The sequence below is a fragment of the Triticum urartu genome, chromosome 7A (assembly GCF_056163025.1).
Source record: "Triticum urartu cultivar PI428250 chromosome 7A, HENAU_Tu73, whole genome shotgun sequence".
Classification (NCBI taxonomy): Eukaryota; Viridiplantae; Streptophyta; class Magnoliopsida; order Poales; family Poaceae; genus Triticum; species Triticum urartu.
In genome coordinates, this window is record NC_141879.1 from 406,411,982 (window position 1) to 406,434,024 (window position 22,043).

Consider the following 22,043-nt stretch of genomic DNA (forward strand, 5'->3'; position numbering starts at 1 on the left):
AGGGGTGCTTAGGCGAAGCCCTGCGACGGTAGAACATCAAGATCGTCACCACGCCGTCGTGCTGACGGAACTCTTCCCCGACATTCTGCTGGATCGGAGTCCGGGGATCATCATCGAGTTGAACGTGTGCTAGAACTTGGAGGTGCCATAGTTTCGGTGCTTGATCGGTCGGGCCGTGAAGACGTACGACTACATCAACCGTGTTGTGCTAACGCTTCTGCTTTCAGTCTACGAGGGTACGTGGACTACACCCTCCCCTCTCATTGCTATGCATCACTATGATCTTGTGTGTGCGTAGGAAATTTTTTGAAATTACTACGTTCCCCAACAGAATCACCGCCCATTACACTCTCATGTAATAATGAGTGGGGCTGTACACGCCCCTAGGCCTTAGGAGTGCCGCCCTTGGGCCTCGGGGGCTCCCTCCCACGCCGAGTGGCAGCACTTAGCTCCGCGCTGGTGAGAAGACGTCGAAGACTAGACTAGGTGCCGGACGCGGCTTTTCATTTGCTTTCCGAAGTTGGCTCGCCCCTCTTTTAATTGAAATTTGCTTTCTGGTATCTCTTGCTGGTCCCGTTTTATCGCTTTCTGCCTCTGTTTCTGCCTTCGCCTGTTTGGTCGACCTGTACTCTCCCTTGCGTCCCTCGCGAGGGGGCTAAACAGGTACCTTCGTGAGCTTCCTCCTTCTGCCTTTTCGTGAGGCACCCTCGTTCGAGCCCACAAGATGGCACACCTCTCCTAATCTGTGCCCCATGGGTATCACGATGCGAAGTGCCGGGTCAAGGCCAGCGGCGCCTATGACCAAGCCCCGGGTGAACGATAAACCTCTTGACGAATTTTTTGCAGTTCCTAAGCACATTTCAGGTCAAGGAGGCCTCGACAGGTGCCAGGAAGCAAGCGCCTCGTGAGGAGGAGGCCACTCAAAACAAGTTGAGCTAAGTTATCCCTACATAAGTTATCCCTACATAAAACAACGATGTCGCAACACAGCACAGGAATGGCAAACGCAACATAACAATTAAGATCATAGTTCAGCACACGCCCCTCTGGGGCCCATCCTGGTTTCTTTCTGATGCATGAAGGAAAAGAAGAACAAAATTAAAGCAGCGCCTACAGCGGTCCACGGGGGCAGGCCCCAGCGCCTTCCTAAGCTCAGCCGGACCCCTCCTCATGCTTCATGGAGGCGCGGCGACGAGACGACCCGCCACCGTCTTTGAAGCGGGCATGGCGGCGTGGTGGCTGGTCATAGCCACCGCTGCTGGAACTATCGCTGGGGGAAGAGCTGCCATAGCCGGACGAGACGCGGTCAGCACCAAGGGCAGGTTCGCCCTCATCCTCATCGCGGCCGTCGCCAAGGCCGAGCACCTCCTCGCTATCGTTCACCTCGGGGCAGCACCCGGCGCGGCGACCATCTTCCCCAAACACCCTCACATAGAGGGTCACATCACCGTCGTACTTGAAGTGGAGGGTGCACCGCCTGCCCAGGCCGCGCGTGCGGGCGAACGTCTGCCAACTACGGGCCAAAGCTATATTGCCCGCGGCGGAGACCTCGACCGCGACCCATGAAGCCCTACTGCAGTAGTCGTCTGCCTATAGCCAAAGCCCGCCTAGACCTGAGGCCGGCAGCTCATCGATGAAGAAGTGCAGGAGCTGAAGCCAGTTGCTGGCCGGGTTCTCCAACCAGACGACGCACTCCGGCAGCATCTCCGCCGAGTGGAAGCGCGGTCGGGGAGGCCGCGCAACCACGGCACGTCTCCCTTCATCAACGAGACCGCCACGACCGGAGCGACCCCTGCCCCGTGAAGCGGCACCACCACGGTTGTGCGGGGCCACGGCAGGGGTCGCGGTGTGCTTGCGGGGACGGCCGCATCCACGCTTGGGCACCGGAGAGCCGGGCCCCTCGTGAGGGGCCTTCCCCTTCTCCGCGGCAGTGAACCTCCTCGACGGCGCCATTCGAAGCAGGAGTGGGGCAAGGAAGGAGAAGAAGCGGAAGAGGCAAAGGAAAGATGGGTGATGGGGGCTCCGCCCCCTCCTCATTTATATCAAGAGAAGGCCAACCAGCACCCCCCATGATCACAGGTAATGATGGTTTTCCTTGCATGTCGCAGGGACTTGTCAAGTCGGGAAGTGGAGACGCCCACGTCCAATCAACCGCCACGTGTCGACCACGGCCGCAGGCTATTGGGGCCTGTGGTGCTCCGTACTTGACCCTTGGCTTCGCCTCGAAGCAAAGCCCGAGCGCGCCTTGGGCCCGGGGATCTACTGTCGGTGTTCTGGGAACGGGGGTCCCCAGACTTGCCTGCCTGCAGCCCACAGCGTGGCTTTGCTAGCAGGCCTGTACGACCCATCTTCATCAACAAGGCATTCAAGACCCTCGCGAGGAGCCAAGCCTCGCGAGGCGGACGATGCAAGACATCCTCAGGAGCGTCCTCGCCAGGCAGGCTCATGAGGGGCAGAGAGATCAAGGCACGGCAAACCTCGCGAGGTTCTCGTGATGTGAGCCATGACGATCGAGACCAGGCGGGCGCCAGTGCGCGCAGCGTCCTTGTTTCCTCTTTGGTGCTAAGGAGGCAAGCGCAGGAGTGTAGTACCGAAGCATCAAGCAAAGGTTTCCATATTGGTGCAACGAGACCAAGACCAGCAGGACGGCAAGACGGAGGTCACCATGGATCCCAAGGCGGCGTCACCACCAGAGCCTTTTGCAGGCGAAGACAACTTTTGTCAGGATAAGCTGTACTTGATGTCCCCTTTCAAATTGGCCATTGTTGGCTCCCTTCCCGCTCAATATTTGGGGAGAGGACCAGGGCCTCTATAAATAGGACTAGCCACCACCATAGCTAAGAAAGAGAGGGGAGAGATCGAGAGAGACCAGAACAACCACAAGTTCACCAAGCACAAGGACTCCTCTCCTTAGGAGGCCGTTCTTCCCGTTGTACTGTTCATCCTCAGCCCAAGAGGCTACCCACCACCACCACACTGGAGTAGGGTATTACACCACAATGATGGCCCAAACCAGTATAAATCTTGTGTCCTTTGTGTTGCGAGTTCGTTGAGTTAGTTCGTAAGATCTTCGCTGAGTTAGGACGTGGATCGGTAGGGGGGAATCTTCGCGTGCACCCCAGTGTTCGAACCTTAAGGGTTTTGCCAGAACCCATGATCCGACATTCATAACCATAAATATCGCGTGAGTGTTAGCAATTGTGAAAGACTAAATGATGGTTGAGTATGTGGACTTGCTGAGAAGCTCTTATATTGACTCTTTCCTATGTGATGATAAATTGCAATTGCTTCAATGACTGAGATTATAGTTTGTTAGTTTTCAATGAAGTTTCTGATTCATACTTGAGTATGTGAATGAATTGTTACTTTAGCATAAGAGATCATATGACAATATATATATATATGTTGCTATTCTAAGAATGATCATGATGCCCTCATGTCTGTATTTTATTTTATCGACACCTCTATCTCTAAACATGTGGACATATTTTTCGATTTCGGCTTTCGCTTGAGGACAAGCGAGGTCTAAGCTTGGGGGAGTTGATACGTCCATTTTTCATCATGCTTTTATATTGATATGTATTGCATTATGGGCTGTTATTACACATTATGTCACAATACTTATGCCTTTTCTCTCTTATTTTACAAGGTTTACATGAAGAGGGGGAATGCCGGCAGCTGGAATTCTAGGCTGGAAAAGGAGCAAATATTAGAGACCTATTCTGCACATCTCCAAAAGTCCTGAAACTCCACGGGAATTATTTTCAGAATATATAAAAAATATTGGGCCAAAGAAGTACCAGAGGGGGCCACCCACCGTCCACGAGGGTGGGGAGCGCGCCCTACCCCCCTGGGCGTGCCCCCTGCCTCATGGGCCCCCTGGTGGCCCTATGATGTCCATATTTGGCTATATGGAGTCTTTTGTCGAGGAAAAAATCATAAGCAAGCTCACGGGACGAAACTCCGCCACCACGAGGCGGAACCTTGGCGGAACCAATCTAGGGCTCCGGCGGAGCTGTTCTGCCGGGGAAACTTCCCTCCGGGAGGGGGAAATCATAACCATCGTCATCACCAACGATCCTATCATTGGGACGGGGTCAATCTCCATCAATATCTTCACCAGCACCATCTCCTCTCAAACCCTAGTTCATCTCTTGTATCCAATCTTTGTATCCAAACCTCAGATTGGTACCTGTGGGTTGCTAGTAGTGTTGATTACTCCTTGTAGTTGATGCTAGTTGGTTTACTTGGTGGAAGATCATATGTTCAGATCCATTATGCATATTAATACCCCTCTGATTATGAACATGAATATGATTTGTGAGTAGTTACGTTTGTTCCTGAGGACATGGGAGAAGTCTTGCTATAAGTAGTCATGTGAATTTGGTATTCGTTCGATATTTTGATGAGATGTATGTTGTCTTTCCTCTAGTGGTGTCATGTGAACGTCGAATACATGACACTTAACCATTGTTTGGGCCTAGAGGAAGGCATTGGGAAGTAATAAGTAGATGATGGGTTGCTAGAGTGACAGAAGCTTAAACCCTAGTTTATGTGTTGCTTCATAAGGGGCTGATTTGGATCCATATGTTTCATGCTATGGTTAGGTTTACCTTAATACTTCTGTTGTAGTTGCGGATGCTTGCAATAGGGGTTAATCATAAGTGGGATGCTTGTCCAAGTAAGGGCACTACCCAAGCACCGGTCCACCCACATATCAAATTATCAAAGTACCAAACGCAAATCATATGAGCGTGATGAAAACTAGCTTGACGATAATTCCTGTGTGTCCTCGAGAGCGCTTTCCTTTATATAAGAGTTTGTCCAGGCTTGTCCTTTGCTACAAAAAGGATAGTGCCATCTTGCTAGACCTTTTTTACTTTTATTACTTGCTACCCGTTACAAATTACCTTATCACAAACCTATCTGTTACCGATAATTTCAGTGCTTGCAAAGAATACCTTGCTGAAAACCGCTTATCATTTCCTTCTGCTCCTTGTTGGGTTCGACACTCTTATTTATCGAAAAGGCTACGATAGATCCCTACACTTGTGGGTCATCAGCGGACCCTACGGGTTCGAGAACTATGTAGACATGATCGAGACACATCTCCGATCAATAACCAACAGCGGAACCTAGATGCTCATATTGGTTCCTACATATTCTATGAAGATCTTTATCGGTCAAACTATAATGACAACATACATCATTCCCTTTGTCATCGGTATGTTACTTACCCGAGATTCGATCGTCGGTATATTCATACCTAGTTCAATCTCGTTACCGGCAAGTCTCTTTACTCGTTCCGTAATTCATCATCCCGCAACTAACTCATTAGTCACATTGCTTGCATGGCTTATCGTGATGTGCATTACCGAGAGGGCCCAGAGATACCTCTCTGATACTTGGAGTGACAAATCCTAATCTCGATCTATGCCAACCCAACAAACACCTTCGGAGACACCTGTAGAGCATCTTTATAATCACCTAGTTACGTTGTGACGTTTGATAGCACACAAGGTGTTCCTCCGGTATTTGGGAGTTGCATAATCTCATAGTCAAAGGAATATGTATAAGTTATGAAGAAAGCGATAGCAATAAAACTTAACGATCATTATGCTAAGCTAATGGGTGGGTCTTGTCCATCACATCATTCTCCTAATGATGTGATCTCGTTCATCAAATGACAACACATGTCTATGGTCAGGAAACTTAATCATCTTTGATTAACGAGCTAGTCAAGTAGAGGCATACTAGGGACACTTTGTTTTGTCTATGTATTCACACATGTATCAAGTTTCCGGTTAATACAATTCTAGCATGAATAATAAACATTTATCATGATATAAGGAAATATAAATAACAACTTTATTATTGCCTCTAGGGCATATTTCCTTCACTTTGTGTATATATATAGAACTCAATGGGAGCTATATAGTATTTCTGATCTCATATATATACACAAAGTGAAGGAAATAATATAGAACTTCAGGGCACAAACAAAATGGTTTTGAAACATGTTTTCCATCAAATTGTAAGTCAAAATATTGGGCATAAAAGAATCTATAAAGATATATCAAAATGTCTGATTGAGCTAAAATAAGTTTATATATTTTGACAAAGGTTTAAAAGGTTTAAATAGAGAAGAATGTTTTCTCTCAATGTCATATAACTTGATGCTTATGTGAATCAATTGATAAGTGGATAGATGAATGAATTCATCTTGATAGTTATGATATATATAAAAGGGCTAAAGCATTTTACTAAGTGTTGGTAATAGTTATCAAGGATCTCAAAAGAATAAATGTATTATTTTGATAATATGAAGTTAAAGTTCATTATTAGAATATATCAATATCTACTTCATAATTTATATAATTGGGCTATGATAATTACTTAGAATTACTTTATGAACAATATTGTGGATTCTATAACGATGGAGATATGTGTTCGAAAACATTAATTGTTTCAATATTGTCTGAATCAAGAAATGTCTTGATATAATTGGACGTTACAAAAGTTGTTGTAACATCCCAATTTTCAATTTGGATGTTAATCATTAGGTCATCATATGCATCCATGATTTATGCATTTTGAATTGGTTTTAATTGGAAATTTTGATCCTAGAAGCCTTAAGCAACTCAAGGACCAATTGGGAGATTTGGAGGTTTTCACAAAAATCCCTTTTTAAATTTTCAAAATTGGTAAATTGGATCAAAGTGATTTTATTCGAAATTATTTTTCCAATTATTTCAATTTAAATAAATGAGAGAAGATAATATGACTTCTTCAAAACATCTAGGAAATATTGGAATATAATTTTGAATAAAATTATAATTATTTGAATTTTTTCTGAAAAAAATCGGTTGAATTTTATTAAATTAGGCAAAAATTGCATTTTTAAAAATTGCATTTAGGCCAGAAAAATGTTCACTTTGTCCTAAATATTAGGAGAGGATGGTGAAAATTGTTTCCGGAATTTTAGGATTTTTGTTTTATTTTATTTGGATTTTTCTTTGTGGCATAATTATTTAAAAAAGAGAGAGTTCCGGACCGAACTGGGCCGAAGGCCCAGGCGGCCCGTCGCACCTCCGCCTTCCCTGCCGTGTGGGAGCCGGACTCACCGGAGTCCGAGCCGCCGCTGCAGGCCCGCCCCCTCCCCCAAGTCGGAGCCCCTCCCGGCCCCTCTTATAAGCCGTGCAGCCGCCCCCTCTCCTCTCCACCAAGTCGCCTCCATCACCACCCAAGCCGAGCCACCGCACCGCCGCCGCTTGCTACCGCCGCCCCGCCACCACTCGCTGCCGCCGCCAGCCGCTGCCACTGCTCGCGCCGCCGCCCGCTGCCCGCGCCGCTGCCGGAGACGCCGCTAGCCGATCCACCAGAGCCCGATCCGCCGCCGCCGGTTTTTTCTTTTGAACCGGTATAACCACCGAAAAACCCACCCTGGTTTCTTTTCTAGTTTCGGTTTTTCTTTTTAGATCGGTTTATTTTATTAGGTTAGATTAATTAGCGAATGTTCGTTCGTTTAGATCTGTTAGTGAACACTTTCGTTCGTTAGTTTCTGTTAGCGAACATTCATTCGTTAGAGTTTTATTTTTAGTTTAATTTTCGGTCAGGGACCTATCCATGAATAGTTTTCTTACAAATTAGTCCCTGATCTTCAAACGATCACTACTTTTTGCCCGTTTACCCAAATCCAACGAAACCAACGCCAAATTCTTTGTTACAATCCCCTATGTTCAGATAACCAACTTAAACATGTTTGGAAAGTTTAAAATTTTGTTTCAAACAGATTTGAACTTGAACTTCTTTTGATCGTAGTTTGAGTTTCGTATCTCTGATTTGATTGATTCTTTTTGCAAATCGAAGCTCTTCACTTGTACTTTCTGTTTAGATCTTTTATTAAGTTTTACCTTTGCATATTATGCTTGAGTGCTTATGTATGCTATTGTTTGTTTACGATAGAGTGCCCGGAGTGCGAAGCTTGCTACTACGAGTTTCTATGGTTTTCCGATCATCAGCAAGGCAAGTTACACTTTGATCATATCCCTTTATTACCCAGTTTTTATGCATTAGTTTCAACCCTCAAACATTGCATGAGTAGGATTATGAACATGTGGATATGGGAAGTAGTTGATGATGTAGGAACCTATTGTCTTTTTATCAACCCCGGGAATTATACGTTATGCTCATATTGCTTAGCCATGCTCGTAGATGGGATTGGTATGTGAGATTCATGCAAGTTGTGAGAGATTTTAACTAAGGCAAACTTAAGGTGGCTACTATAATACACATCTGGGTGGATTGGTTGTGGGCACCTGGAGAAATCCAGTGTTGTCCTAGGATATCCCGGAGTACCTGTGTGATCATCCTATGGTACGCCACCCAGGCTCAAAGGGATCATAATATTATTTATGCTTAGAAACTTCCGTGTGCAGCCACAAGCCATTATGGGCTCTGGCATAGTTGAGTAAGTTGTGTGATCTCTTTCAGTGGTAGGCTAGCAGATGTAGGGGAAAGTAGGTGGTATTGTCTACCCAGAGTAAAGAGTTAATGCTTCAGAAAGACTGTGTATCGATCATCCGATCATGGATGTGGTCGAGTCTTGTTGGGAAAAGTGCGCAAACCTCTGCAGAGTGTATAAACTAATCATGGTTAGCCATGTCCCCGGTAATGGACATCTTGAGTATCTGGTATTTGAATTATTGATTGATCTCATCACTTTACTTAATGAATTTGTTGGGTTATTAATATTATCTCGGGATTGAGTTGGAGGAACCTTCTCAATAATGACATAAACTTGGTAGTTAAATAAAACCTATTCCTTTGTTGTAGGGAAAAAATAGCTTTATGCAAATGTTAAACTTAGAGCCTCCACCAGCCAAATATGCATGTAGTGGTAGCTTTATTGCATCATTATTATCTATAGTGTGATGTTGCCAGCATATTCCATGTGCTGACCTACACGGCTGCAACGTATCATGTTGTAGAATTTTCAGACGAAGAGTAAGGTGCGATAGGTCATTGTCATGCACTTAGTTTTGTCGTGGAGTTGGATGGACTCATTTATCTTTGATGCTTCCGCAAGTTATTTAGATGGCCTTCAGCCATATTATTGTGATAAGTACTCTTTATGAGACCCTCGATGTAATAAGCGTGTGATTGAACTCTGTTATAAATCCTCGAGTACTGTGTGTCAGCAATACTGATCCAGGGATGATACTTAAGCACAGAGACTACACTCCATTGGGATCGGGTCACTACAAGATGGTATCAGAGCACAAGCTGACTGTAGGACGCGACCACTAAGAAAAACCACAAGATACTCTTCTCTACTCATTTCTAACTCTTCTCTATTTCTACACTATAGATGTTGGACCCAAGGAACAAGTTCACTCAACCAGATGATGACGCACCTTTCGGACGACACTTGAAGGAAGTCACTAGGTACCTGAACATCAGCATACCAAGCTTCACCGGAACCTTCACTGCCACTTTACCAGAAGAGGAGCGCTGAACGATTCAAGTTTGTGTTCCAGGAAGGACGTTTGCACCAATTACCGAGCCCATCGAGTTTTCTTTTGAGGCGCCAACCTGGATTTTAGGAAAGAGCATGGCCGCCCACATCACCATTGGATGCATAGGAGAGGTGTACAGCAAGGATCTTAAAGACACCACCTATTAGATATGTGGACGCCGAGATGAACAATGGGAGATGATTCACACCAGGAGGGATAAATCTATTGCGGCCTACATACAGGAGTTGAACCAGCACATTTGTCGTTATGAGAATCAGATGTGCGCTAACATGATAGATATGAATAAGGTGATGACCCGGAACATGGAGCTAGAAGAGGAACACAAGGCTACACATGATGGATATGAAGAAGAAATTACTGTACTACTGGAGAAGAATGAAGACCTGAAGAAGAAGCTAGGAATACCAGTGGTGAAGCCCGAGCATGGAGTGGACATTCACTCTGAAGACTACATCATACTAGACGACACAGACTCCGACCCCGACAGCAATGACGATTATGAAGACGAAGCTGGAGCTGACATTATGGAGTCTTCCATCGATCAAAAAATTTAGTCGACCACCATATCACTATTAGTATTCTTCCAAGTAGTTAGAAATCATTGTGAGATATTGTAATAGTAGTTAGGTCAATTATGAATCTTGTTTGAATTGAGTGGTGTGAAATGAATATGTTTGTCTCATGTGTATATGGGTAGTGAAATATCTCTTTAGACCTTACTCTATTCTGTTCTCACCCCTCTAAACTTAACAAATGCCTCCGAGACGTGACCCTGGATTCATGTTCCCGCTGGAGCTCACTCAGTTGATCCAACAGCAGAATGCCTTGATGCAGTTGCTAGTCCAGAACCAAGGTAACAACAACCCACCGCCGCCGCCCCCAGTTGACAACTTAGCCCGTTTTCTAAGGTGTAATCCGTCGGTGTTCTCTAGCAGCACCGAGCTGATTGTTGCTGATGACTAGCTCCGGAGGATTGGAAGGGAGCTGACCACCACAGGTTGCACAGATGCTGAGAAGGTGCGATTTTCTGCACATCAACTGGATGGACCCACAGCCTCATGGTGGGAGAACTACACCGCCACTTTCCCCATGGCCAATGTCACCTGGGATCAGTTTCAGCAAGCATTTCGCACTGCACATGTTTCAACTGGAGCCATGAGTATGAAGAAGCATGAGTTCCGCAACTTACGCTAGGGAAATCATACTATGGCGCAGTACATGGATAAGTTCAACAAGTTAGCATGCTACGCCCCAGATGATGTGGCCACAGATGCCGCGAAGCAGGAGAAGTTTCTTGAGGGGCTGAATGATGAGATGAGTATGCAGTTGAGGGTGGCAACATTCACCAACTACCAGGAGTTGGTAGACAGGGCCCTCATGATTGAAGGTAAGCAGCAGCAGATAGAGAACCACAAACGGAAGTATGGACAGGGGAAGTACAACTCCGGAGCTCAGCAGAAGCCTCGTTTTACCCCGTACTCGGGAGGACACACCCACCATAACCATGCAGGCCATTCTCGTAATGTAGGAAGTTCACACAGCCACAGTGGCCCTAAGAATGATAATGGGAATGGAGGAAACACCAGTCAGAACTATTCCAACCCCGCTACACCCGCCAAGAAGGATTTGAGTCACATTGCTTGTTTCAAGTGCGGGAAGACCGGACACTATGCCACCGAGTGTCCTGAAGCAAAGAATGGAAATGGCAATGGAAGCTGGGGGAAGAAGCCAAATCCCTTCACCAGAGGTCAGGTGAACCACATCAACGTGGTGGAAGTTGAAGAGGAGCCTGACGCAGTGATTGACAAGTTTTTTATTAAGTCATTTACCGCCCTTGTTCTTTTTGACACTAGTGCATCACTGTGACTCCCCTGATTCAATCATACACTAATCATACACGCAAATGTGTACGATCAAGATCAAGGGCTCACGGGAAGATATCACAACACAACTCTACAAATAAAATAAGTCATACAAGCATCATATTACAAGCTGGGGGCCTCAAGGGCTCGAATACAAAAGCTCGATCATAGACGAGTTAGCGGAAGCAACAATATCTGAGTACAGACATAAGTTAAACAAGTTTGCCTTAAGAAGGCTAGCACAAACTGGGATACAGATCGAAAGAGGCGCATGCCTCCTGCCTGGGATCCTCCTAAACTACTCCTGGTACTCCTCGTCAGCGGCCTGCACGTAGTAGTAGGCACCTCCCGAGTAGTAGCACTCGTCATCGATAGTGGCGTCTAGCTTCTAGACTCCAACGTCTGGTCGAAGTAATCAGGTATATAAAGAGGGAAAAGGGGGAGCAAAGAAACCGTGAGTACTCATCCAAAGTACTCGCAAGCAAGGAGCTACACTACATATGTATGCATTGGTATCAAATGGAAAAGGGTAACATATGTGGACTGAACTACAGAATGCCAGAATAAGAGGGGGATAGCTAGTCCTGTCGAAGAGTACGCTTCTGGTAACCTCCATCTTGCAGCAGAAGAAGAGAGTAGATGGTAAGTTAACCAAGTAGCATCGCATAGCATAATCCTAACCGATGATCCTCCCCTCGTCACCCTGTGAGAGAGCGATCACCGGTTGTATCTGGCACTTGGAAGGGTGTGTTTTATTTAAGTATCCGGTTCTAGTTGTCATAAGGTCAAGGTACAACTCCAAGTCATCCTATTACCGAAGATCACGGCTATTTGAATAGATTAACTTCCCTGCAGGGATGCACCACATTTCCCAACACGCTCGATCCCCTTTGTCCAGACACACTTTTCTGGGTCATGCCCGGGCTCGGAAGATCAACACGTCGCAGCCCTACCTAGGCACAACAGAGAGGTCAGCACACCGGTCTAAATCCTATGGCACAGGGGTCTGGGCCCATCGCCCATTGCACACCAGCACGTTGTGTACGCGGCCGATGAGCAGACCTAGCAACCTCCATTACAAAGGAAGTTGCGTTACGCGGTCCAACCCGGCGCGCGCCGCTCAGTCGCTGACGTCACGAAGGCTTCAGCTGATACCACGACGTCGAGTGCCCATACCTGTTCCCGCGTAGTTGGTTAGTGCGTATAGGCCAGTGGCCAGACACAGATCAAATACCCAGATCTTGTTAAGCGTGTTATTTTGAAATAACCATGCACGCCGACCAGGGCCAGGCCCACCTCTCTCCTAGGTGGTCTCAACCTACACTGTCGCTCCGGCACAAAGATCCACTCAAAGGGCCGTTGGGACAAACGTTCTTTCGGACCCAATCCATGAATCACTCGCGGGTACTCTACGAGTCGACCCGTCTTTAGTCACCACAAGTATCATATATAACATATAAGTATATAGTATATACACGAGATCACCTCCCGAGTGATCACGGCCCGATAGTATAGCATGGCAGACGGACAAGAATGTAGGGCCACTGATGATAAACTAGCATCCTATACTAAGCATTAGGATTGCAGATAAAGGTAACAACAGTAGTAGCAAGGACATGCTATGTAGCAGAATAGGATTAATCGAAAGTAGTAATCATGCTACACTACTCTAATGCAAGAAGTAGAGACAAAGAGTAGGCGATATCTGGTGATCAAAGGGGGGCTTGCCTGGTTCCTCTGGCGAGGAGGGGTTGTCAACACCGTAGTTGATCGGGGGTACCGGCAGCGGTCTCGGGGTCTACTGAAAAGAAGTAATGGAGGGGGGACACAATAAATAACAGAGCAAACAAAGCAACACAAAGCATAACATGGCAAGGCGCGGTGCTAGGGGTGACCTAACGCAATATGAGGTGATACCGGTGAAGGGGGAAACATCCGGGAAAATATCCCCGGTGTTTCGCATTTTCGGACAGATGAATCGGAGGGGAAAAGTTGTGTGTCTGCTATGCTAGGGGTGTGCGGCAGACGAACGGGCTACGTATCCGGATTCGTCTCGTCGTTCTGAGCAACTTTCATGTACAAAGTATTTTCATCGGAGTTACGGTTAATTTTTTATGTTTTTCCAAAGTTTATTCAATTTTCTGAAATTTCTGCATTTATTTAAAAGAATTGACCAAGTCAATTTGACTGGTCAAAAGGGGAGATGGTGGCCCACATGTCATAAACTATACCTAAACAAATAACTAAAACTAGCTTAAATAAATGCGGGTCCACATGTAATACGCTTAAACTAATTAATTAACCAACTAATCTAAACTAAATTAGTTTAGACCTAATTATATTAGGCCGGCCACACACGGCTGTGGCACAGCCCACGCGCACACAGCGCGCACACAATGCTAATGCTAAGGAGTAACTTTATTCCTTTTAACACAAGATAGCATTTTGTGATTTTTTAGGATTTAATCCATGCATTATCTAAAGCAGGTCCAATGGAACAAAATGAGGCTTATTACGTCTACTTCCCGTTCATATAATTTTTACCCATGTTAGGACTTGTCTTATCGCTGTTTAGTGGCAGTTTAGAAGACTAGCCATTGCAGAAATACAAAAGCTAGCTACCCACTACAGTACTTGCAGTAGTATACAAAGGGGCAGCAGCGTGGCTAGAAGCAGACAAGCAGCAGTAGAGCAACGACGGGTGAAGCCGCCCCGGCCATGGCCAAGCCGGCCACACGCACGGCGCACGCGCACACACACACGGCACACTACACAGGGCTGGCCAGAGGCACACAGCCGTGGCATAGCCGGCCACACACACCACACACATACAGCCCCCACACGCACCCATAACACACACGCACACTCACGACATAGTACACTCGGCCATGGCTGGCCATGCCATGGCCAGTAGGCAGTAGCAATTGTAGCCTGAGGTAGCAGGCTGCAGTAGCACCAGCAACCAAATAGCGCTAGCAGTGGTATAATGAAGGAGCAGCAGCAGCGACAACTAGCAGATACGGCAGCAGTGGCTAGCATCAGCAGCTCAGCAGCGGGCAACAGCAGTACTGCAGTAGTATAGCAGCAGCAAGCAGAAGCAAGGGCGGCACGTAGCAGCAAAGAGCAGCGGCAGGGGAGCCCAGAGCGTGCAGGGGCGGCCAAGGCGCGGGCGCGGTGAGCGCGTCCACACAGCGAGATGGGGCGCTCGGCTATGGCGGCTACGGTGGTGGATCGAGCAGGGAAATAGGGGAATCGGCGTCGCTCACCGAGAGGAAGGCCGGGGACGTGCTTGCAATGGCCGAGGTGGCACGGTGGTGTAGATCGATGGCGAGATGCCACGGCCGTGGTGGAGAAACCGGCTCGATCCCGAGCGCACGGTGCGTCTCCTGTCGAACGGATGCACAGGGATGACGGAGTCGGCGACGAAGAAGTCCGTGGACAATCTCCCAGTTGCCAGGGAGGCCGGTGGCCACGGGGACGGCGATGGCGCGTCAATGGTAGCTCGGAAGCGAACCAAACTGAGAGGGAGAGGACGAGCGAGGGGATAAGCGAGGGCTAGGGTTTGTCTACCGGGTCGGGGGTCTTCTTAACCATCTCATGTTGCTCCTGTAGCGCCTCGGTGGCGAGCATCGAACCGTTGTGGCCGCGGATGCGCGCCACGGCGAGCTCCTGCCTCCTCCTCTGTACAGAGACAGGAGAAGGCCTTTGGTGGGCTGGGCCTGAGTACTATTGCAATAGGCTTAAGTGCACAGTAGGTATAGTATATTTTCCCTTTTTCTTCTCTGTATTATTTTCCACCACTGTTTTGCATTTAGATTATGCTGTAAATTATTATTTTTCATCAATGAAACTTTGCTCATAAATCTTAGTCAACAATACAAGGTTGCACAAAAAGTTTGAGGCCAAATGGAACTGTTCAAATTTATATTTGAATTTAAGTTTGTTTATTTAACCTTGCTAGTCCACTAAAATATTTTTAGGCGCAATTTTAAAAGTCATTTGATGTTGGTTCCTGCATGCTAATTACTCAATGAATATTTGCAACCCAACGAACATTTTTTGTTTTACCGTTTGAAGAAATAATAATTTGACTTGTAATTAAAATTTGAATTTGACTTGATTTTTGGGCAAGTGGCAATTTGCACAGTAATCATGATGACATGGTCACCATTAGGGGGGGGAGATTACTGTAGCATGATTCTCGGGGTGTTACAAATCTCCTCCACTACAAGAAATCTCGTCCCGAGATTTAAGAGGTAGAGTTAAGGGGGAGGAATCGGTTACGAAATTCTAACAGATCTTCTCGTTCTTGGTTGCTCTTGTGAAATAGGTCGACCCATTACTTTGATGTCTTCATTTTTCTTCTTCAGGTCATCATGATGAAGTCGTCATCCTTCCTTCGGGAAATCCATCATACTTACGAAAAGGTTAAAGGGGTAGGTTCGTAAGAACGGACCTCTACAAGGTTGATTATCTTGCAGATAATATCAGGGAAGGTGGCGGAAAGTAACTCTCGAATTGAAACTTAAAAAAATATCGAGAGCATAGTAAGAAGATACCATGAGAAGTTTCGAATGGGCAGGCAATCTTTCGATGCCTGAAACAAGGCGTGAAAGGGGTTCCAAGCAACGGGAATAAGTATTGTGTCTGATACCAGAATTGATGACCTCTCAGATGGTGGCTCGTGAATTACATACGAGGCCACATGTGAGGAACAACCTTGGGAATGGGGGGTATAGGACAGTCAGGTTTTGATCCTGTGGAACTGTGGGTTATGGGCCCACCATGTGGGTTCAAAGTAGAAAGAGCGGTGACATCTTGCACGGTTATGATAGCAAGGCACGTCAGAGAACAACCTGTCAGTTATGTCGGCAACAACGTCGGTACCAAGGGCGAGGGACAAAGAGAACGATTCTCCTGCTCGTTGAACGAGGCGGACCAATAGGCAAAGTTCTCGTCCATCGGTGGTTACCGAAATGTCCTCAACAATAGTAACAGGGTATTACCGACACGATTGTACACCCAGGTGTTTACATAAGCAGAAGAATGTTACTTCTTAGATCCTATAAATCACCATAAAGGTCAAACAAAACAATGGAAAGGAAAAGGTGATCATCAGATTAAATAGTACAATGGAAAGGAAAATGTGTTTAAACACATTATTCAGGGGTATATCCTTCCCAAGGAGAAACGGAGCATGATATCCATGACAGGATATAATGTAGAAAACGCTTTAGGAAAGGGGGAAGAAATTTCATGACGTTACCCATACAACGGTGTTTGGATAACTGATCAAGAAACATTTAGCATTGCGCTTTCAATGTTCTTATTGAAAATTGGAGTACCACAGACATGCTTCGAGATAGCATTGACATGGTCTTCAAGCAAAGGTCGGACTTGGATACACTAAGGATTCGTTAGGAACAACTTATAGAATAAGTCTTACAATTTCCTCATGGAAGAATGGCTAACCTTGCTAAAAAGGAAACTATAACAATAGGTCCTCCGGGCAGGTGTGTTAGGATGACATCACCTTATTGGGTTAAAGATCAATGTTATAACTCTTGGGAATATGTCCCAACCATCATATCTGACCGAGATTCAGGTCCGATTGGTATCAGGATACCCCAGACTCAGGATGCCTAAGAAGAAAAGGTGCAACTCAAATTTACGAGATGACAATGTAAGATTCTCGGGAAATGAACTATGGAAGCAAGTTCCGAATCATGAGTTCATCATTAAACCAAGGAGAGAATGAGGGGTGGCTGATGGTCTCAGCGACAATCCTAAAGATTTCCAAAAAGATGGATTTCCACAATTATGTCAACAAGGAGATAACATTTGTCAGATCAAATGATATAATGAGTTATGCTCGAGGAAAACATTCACAGTTAAACATTGGTTGAAAGGTGCACCCGAAATATGGGCGTAGGTAGCATGACTGATGTTATAATGGTGATTCGATAACCAATGGTCTAAGAATGAAATTTCAACCATTAACTTCAAAGCAATAGGGTTGCTAGAAGGAAGGAATCCAAACAACATAGTTCAATTGTTGGAATCAACATGGGGACCAAGAAAGAATGGTGATGGTGAGAAGTATCACTTGTATCAATAATTCTCAAGAGGTGGTAAAATTCCCACGACATTCTTGACATAAAAGGTGGTAATATTCCAAGGTAAAGAAGAACAAATGCTGGATAGCAAGGAACTCAAGGCATAACACAAAACACGAACAAGTTTGTGTTGGAGAGAAGGTAATAAAGTGGCCGGTGATAACACAAATCATCAAGGGCAAGAATGGCATTTCTCATCATGAATTTGATTGATATCTAGAAGAGCTCATAAGGTTGATGATGATCACGACACATTTGTCGAGAGATTTCTTGAAAATGTAATCGATCAGTGATGACATCAAGTCAAAGGAATGATGAAGCGAAGGGTTATTGGAACCATGGGTATGACACAACCTGAGAAATCAAGTTTGTGGTTCGAGGTGAAACGATAAGACGAGAAAATCGACGTAAGCTTAGCTTATTGTCGAAACATGTGCTCTGGTAATAAGGAACGGGTGACACAGTTAAAATTTAGCACGATAATGATATAGTCAATCAGGCTAGGAATGACTTAAAGGGTTATTAAACTCATAAGCAACGAAGATTACTTAGAGTTATTGAATCGGAGTGCAGAATCGATTCACTTATTGGTGTTCTCGAGTGACTATTAACACATAACCTGGGGGCATTGGAACAGCGAGAATAATAGTTTGATGAAGAACTCATAAGTTATGTAGTTCTGTGATATTCTCGAGATACCTGAGGGTATACTTGAAGGTAGAGCAGAATAGAGGTTGGATAGATGTATTGACCTACAGAAGACAAGTACTTCAACTTGTCCGAGAAATGGGATCAAAGAAGAACAATATGGTCGTAACCATAGCTGCAGGGGATCCAATTTAATGACACCGAAAGAATTGCCCAAATGATTAAATATTTTTGCAAGAAGCTTCCATGATAAATTCCACATCGGGTCCATGGGCATGAACACAAAGTTCAAGGTCGACTCCCACTTCTCCAATGCATAATAACCTTCCACTCACTTCTCATTTTTGAAGAAGTTGTAATATTGAAATTTTATCTGACATAACACCAGTAGAGTATGACCCGTAGTAGTTTCTGGGTTCACATAGATTAAGGAAGGCATAGGTTCAACCCATCGCGGCATCTAAGAAACATATACTACAAGCTTCGAGGGTAATTATCACCAGCTCGAAAGCAGAGCATGGTTGGCCAAATCAGATAATAGGATTTACCAATGGTATTATGTATCAGGGAAAAGAACTTCTCGAGATTTTCGTATACGAAGGACACTATTGGATGATAATTCAACAAAGGATCTGACGGTCCACAACGGAGCTGATGTGAGCATCGGCACACAATCAGAAGAAGAAACAATGCAAAGGCATTGGAGTATAGAAACAACTGACTAACTCAAAGCTCAAATGCAAAGGAATTATCATTTCCAAATCAAGGGATCATAAGCAATGCTCTGATTAGGGATGGATAAGTTGAATAGACTTAGGGGTACAATCGATGGCAATTTGGTTGGTCGAGATCCAGCTCGTGTTTAAAATGAAATCTGACCTGGAAGGATGAATTCTAGGATCTGATTGAGGATCGCGAGCATTCGCAACATATTGAATCAATGGAATCAAAATGATAATTACAAGGGATGCCAATAAGATTACGAGACTTATGGGATTAACCATAATGCAAGCAAGCAAGAATTTCAAGAGCAATAGGCTACTCAGGATTTTCGGAAGATCGAATGGTATTTCAAAGACTTTTGCGAAACACATGAACAACTGGGAATGAGCAGATACTCAATAAGTGCGAGGAATTATCCGAAGGGGTATTTCTGCGGCAGGAATTGCAAAAGCAACAGGCACAAGGTCTCGAGAGAATATTGAAGAGTATCTTCGAAATCTTCTGGTGCAGCCGACGATCATCTGGAATGAAGGGGCTCTCCGGGAGAAAGTATTTTTGAGAACCTAAGTTAGATTTTAGTAAATTTGTTAAACCCGAATAGAAGAGAGATTAGAGTCCCATAGTATAGATGAGGAATAAAAGATCATAATACCACCCAATGACAACGTGGGCCCATGGGCCGCACAGCCAAGTTAGTAAAACGATTTTCATCGACTAGACTCAACTTCGGCTAAGGAGTTTGAAAGGGGGTTCCTACAGGTAGTCGGCTCTGATACCAACTTGTGACGCCCCCGATTCAAGCGTACACTAATCATACACGCAAATGTGTATGATCAAGATCAAGGACTCACGGGAAGATATCACAACACAACTCTACAAATAAAATAAGTCATACAAGCATCATATTACAAGCTGGGGGCCTCGAGGGCTCGAATACAAGAGCTCGATCATAGACGAGTCAGCGGAAGCAACAATATCTGAGTACAGACATAAGTTAAACAAGTTTGCCTTAAGAAGGCTAGCACAAACTGGGATACAGATCGAAAGAGGCGCATGCCTCCTGCCTGGGATCCTCCTAAACTACTCCTGGTACTCCTCGTCAGCGGCCTGCACGTAGTAGTAGGCACCTCCCGAGTAGTAGCAGTCGTCATCGACAGTGGCGTCTGGCTCCTGGACTCCAACGTCTGGTCGCAGTAATCGGGTATAGAAAGAGGGAAAAGGGGGAGCAAAGCAACCGTGAGTACTCATCCAAATTACTCGCAAGCAAGGAGCTACACTACATATGTATGCATTGGTATCAAATGGAAAAGGGTAACATATGTGGACTGAACTGCAGAATGCCAGAATAAGAGGGGGATAGCTAGTCCTGTTGAAGACTACGCTTCTGGTAACCTCCATCTTGCAGCAGAAGAAGAGAGTAGATGGTAAGTTAACCAAGTAGCATCGCATAGCATAATCCTAACCGATGATCCTCCCCTCGTCACCCTGTGAGAGAGCGATCACCGGTTGTATCTGGCACTTGGAAGGGTGTGTTTTATTTAAGTATCCGGTTCTAGTTGTCATAAGGTCAAGGTACAACTCCAAGTCTTCCTGTTACCGAAGATCACGGCTATTTGAATAGATTAACTTCCCTGCAGGGGTGCACCACATTTCCCAACACGCTCGACCCCTTTGTCCGGACACACTTTTCTGGGTCATGCCCAGCCTTAGAAGATCAACACATCGCAGCCCTACCTAGGCACAACAGAGAGGTCAGCGCGCCAGTCTAAATCCTATGGCGCAGGGGTCTGGGCCCATTGCCCATTGCACACCAGCACGTCGCGTACGCGGCCAGCGAGCAGACCTAGCCTCCCTTATACAAGAGCAGGCGTTCCAGTCCAACCCGGCGCGCGCCGCTCAGTCGCTGACGTCACAAAGGCTTCGGCTGATACCACGACGTCGAGTGCCCATAACTGTTCCCGCGTAGTTGGTTAGTTCGTATAGGCCAGTGGCCAGACTCAGATCAAATACCCAGATATCGTTAAGCGTGTTATTTTGAAATAATCGCGGACGCCGACCAGGGCCAAGCCCACCTCTCTCTTAGGTGGTCTCAACCTACCCTGTCGCTCCGCCACAAAGATCCACTCAGAGGGCCGTTGGGACAAACGTCCTTTCGGACCCAATCCGTGAATCACTCGCGGGTACTCTACGAGCCGACCCGTCTTTAGTCACCACAAGTATCATATATAACATATAAGTACATAGTATATACCCGAGATCACATCCCGAGTGATCACGGCCCGATAGTATAGCATGGCAGACGGACAAGAATGTAGGGCCACTGATGATAAACTAGCATCATATATTAAGCATTAGGATTGCAGGTAAAGGTAACAATAGTAGTAGCAAGGACATGCTATGTAGCATAATAGGATTAACCGAAAGCAGTAATCATGCTACACTACTCTAACGCAAGAAGTAGAGAGAAAGTGTAGGCGATATCTGGTGATCAAAGGGGGGCTTGCCTGGTTACTCTGGCAAGGAGGGGTCGTCAACACCGTAGTCGATCGGGGGTACTGGCAGCGGTCTCGGGGTCTACCGAAAAGAAGTAACGGAGGGGGGGACACAATAAATAACAGAGCAAACAAAGCAACACAAAGCATAACATGGCAAGGCCCGGTGCTAGGGTGACCTAACGCAGTATGAGGTGATACCGGTGAAGGCGGGAAACATCCGGAAAAATATCCCCGGTGTTTCGCATTTTCGGACAGATGAATCGAAGAGGGGAAGTTGCATGTATGATATGCTAGGGGCGTGCGGCGGATGAACGGACTATGTATCCGGATTCGTCTCGTCATTCTGAGCAACTTTCATGTACAAAGTATTTTCATCGGAGTTACGGTTAATTTTCTATGATTTTCCAAAGTTTATTCAATTTTCTGAAATTTCTGCATTTATTTAAATGAATTGACCAAGTCAATTTGACTGGTCAAAAGGGGAGATGGTGGCCCACATGTCATAAACTATACCTAAACAAATAACTAAAACTAGCTTAAATAAATGCGGGTCCACATGTAATACGCTTAAACTAATTAATTAACCAACTAATCTAAACTAAATTAGTTTAGACCTAATTATATTAGGCCGGCCACACACGGCTGTGGCACAGCCCACGC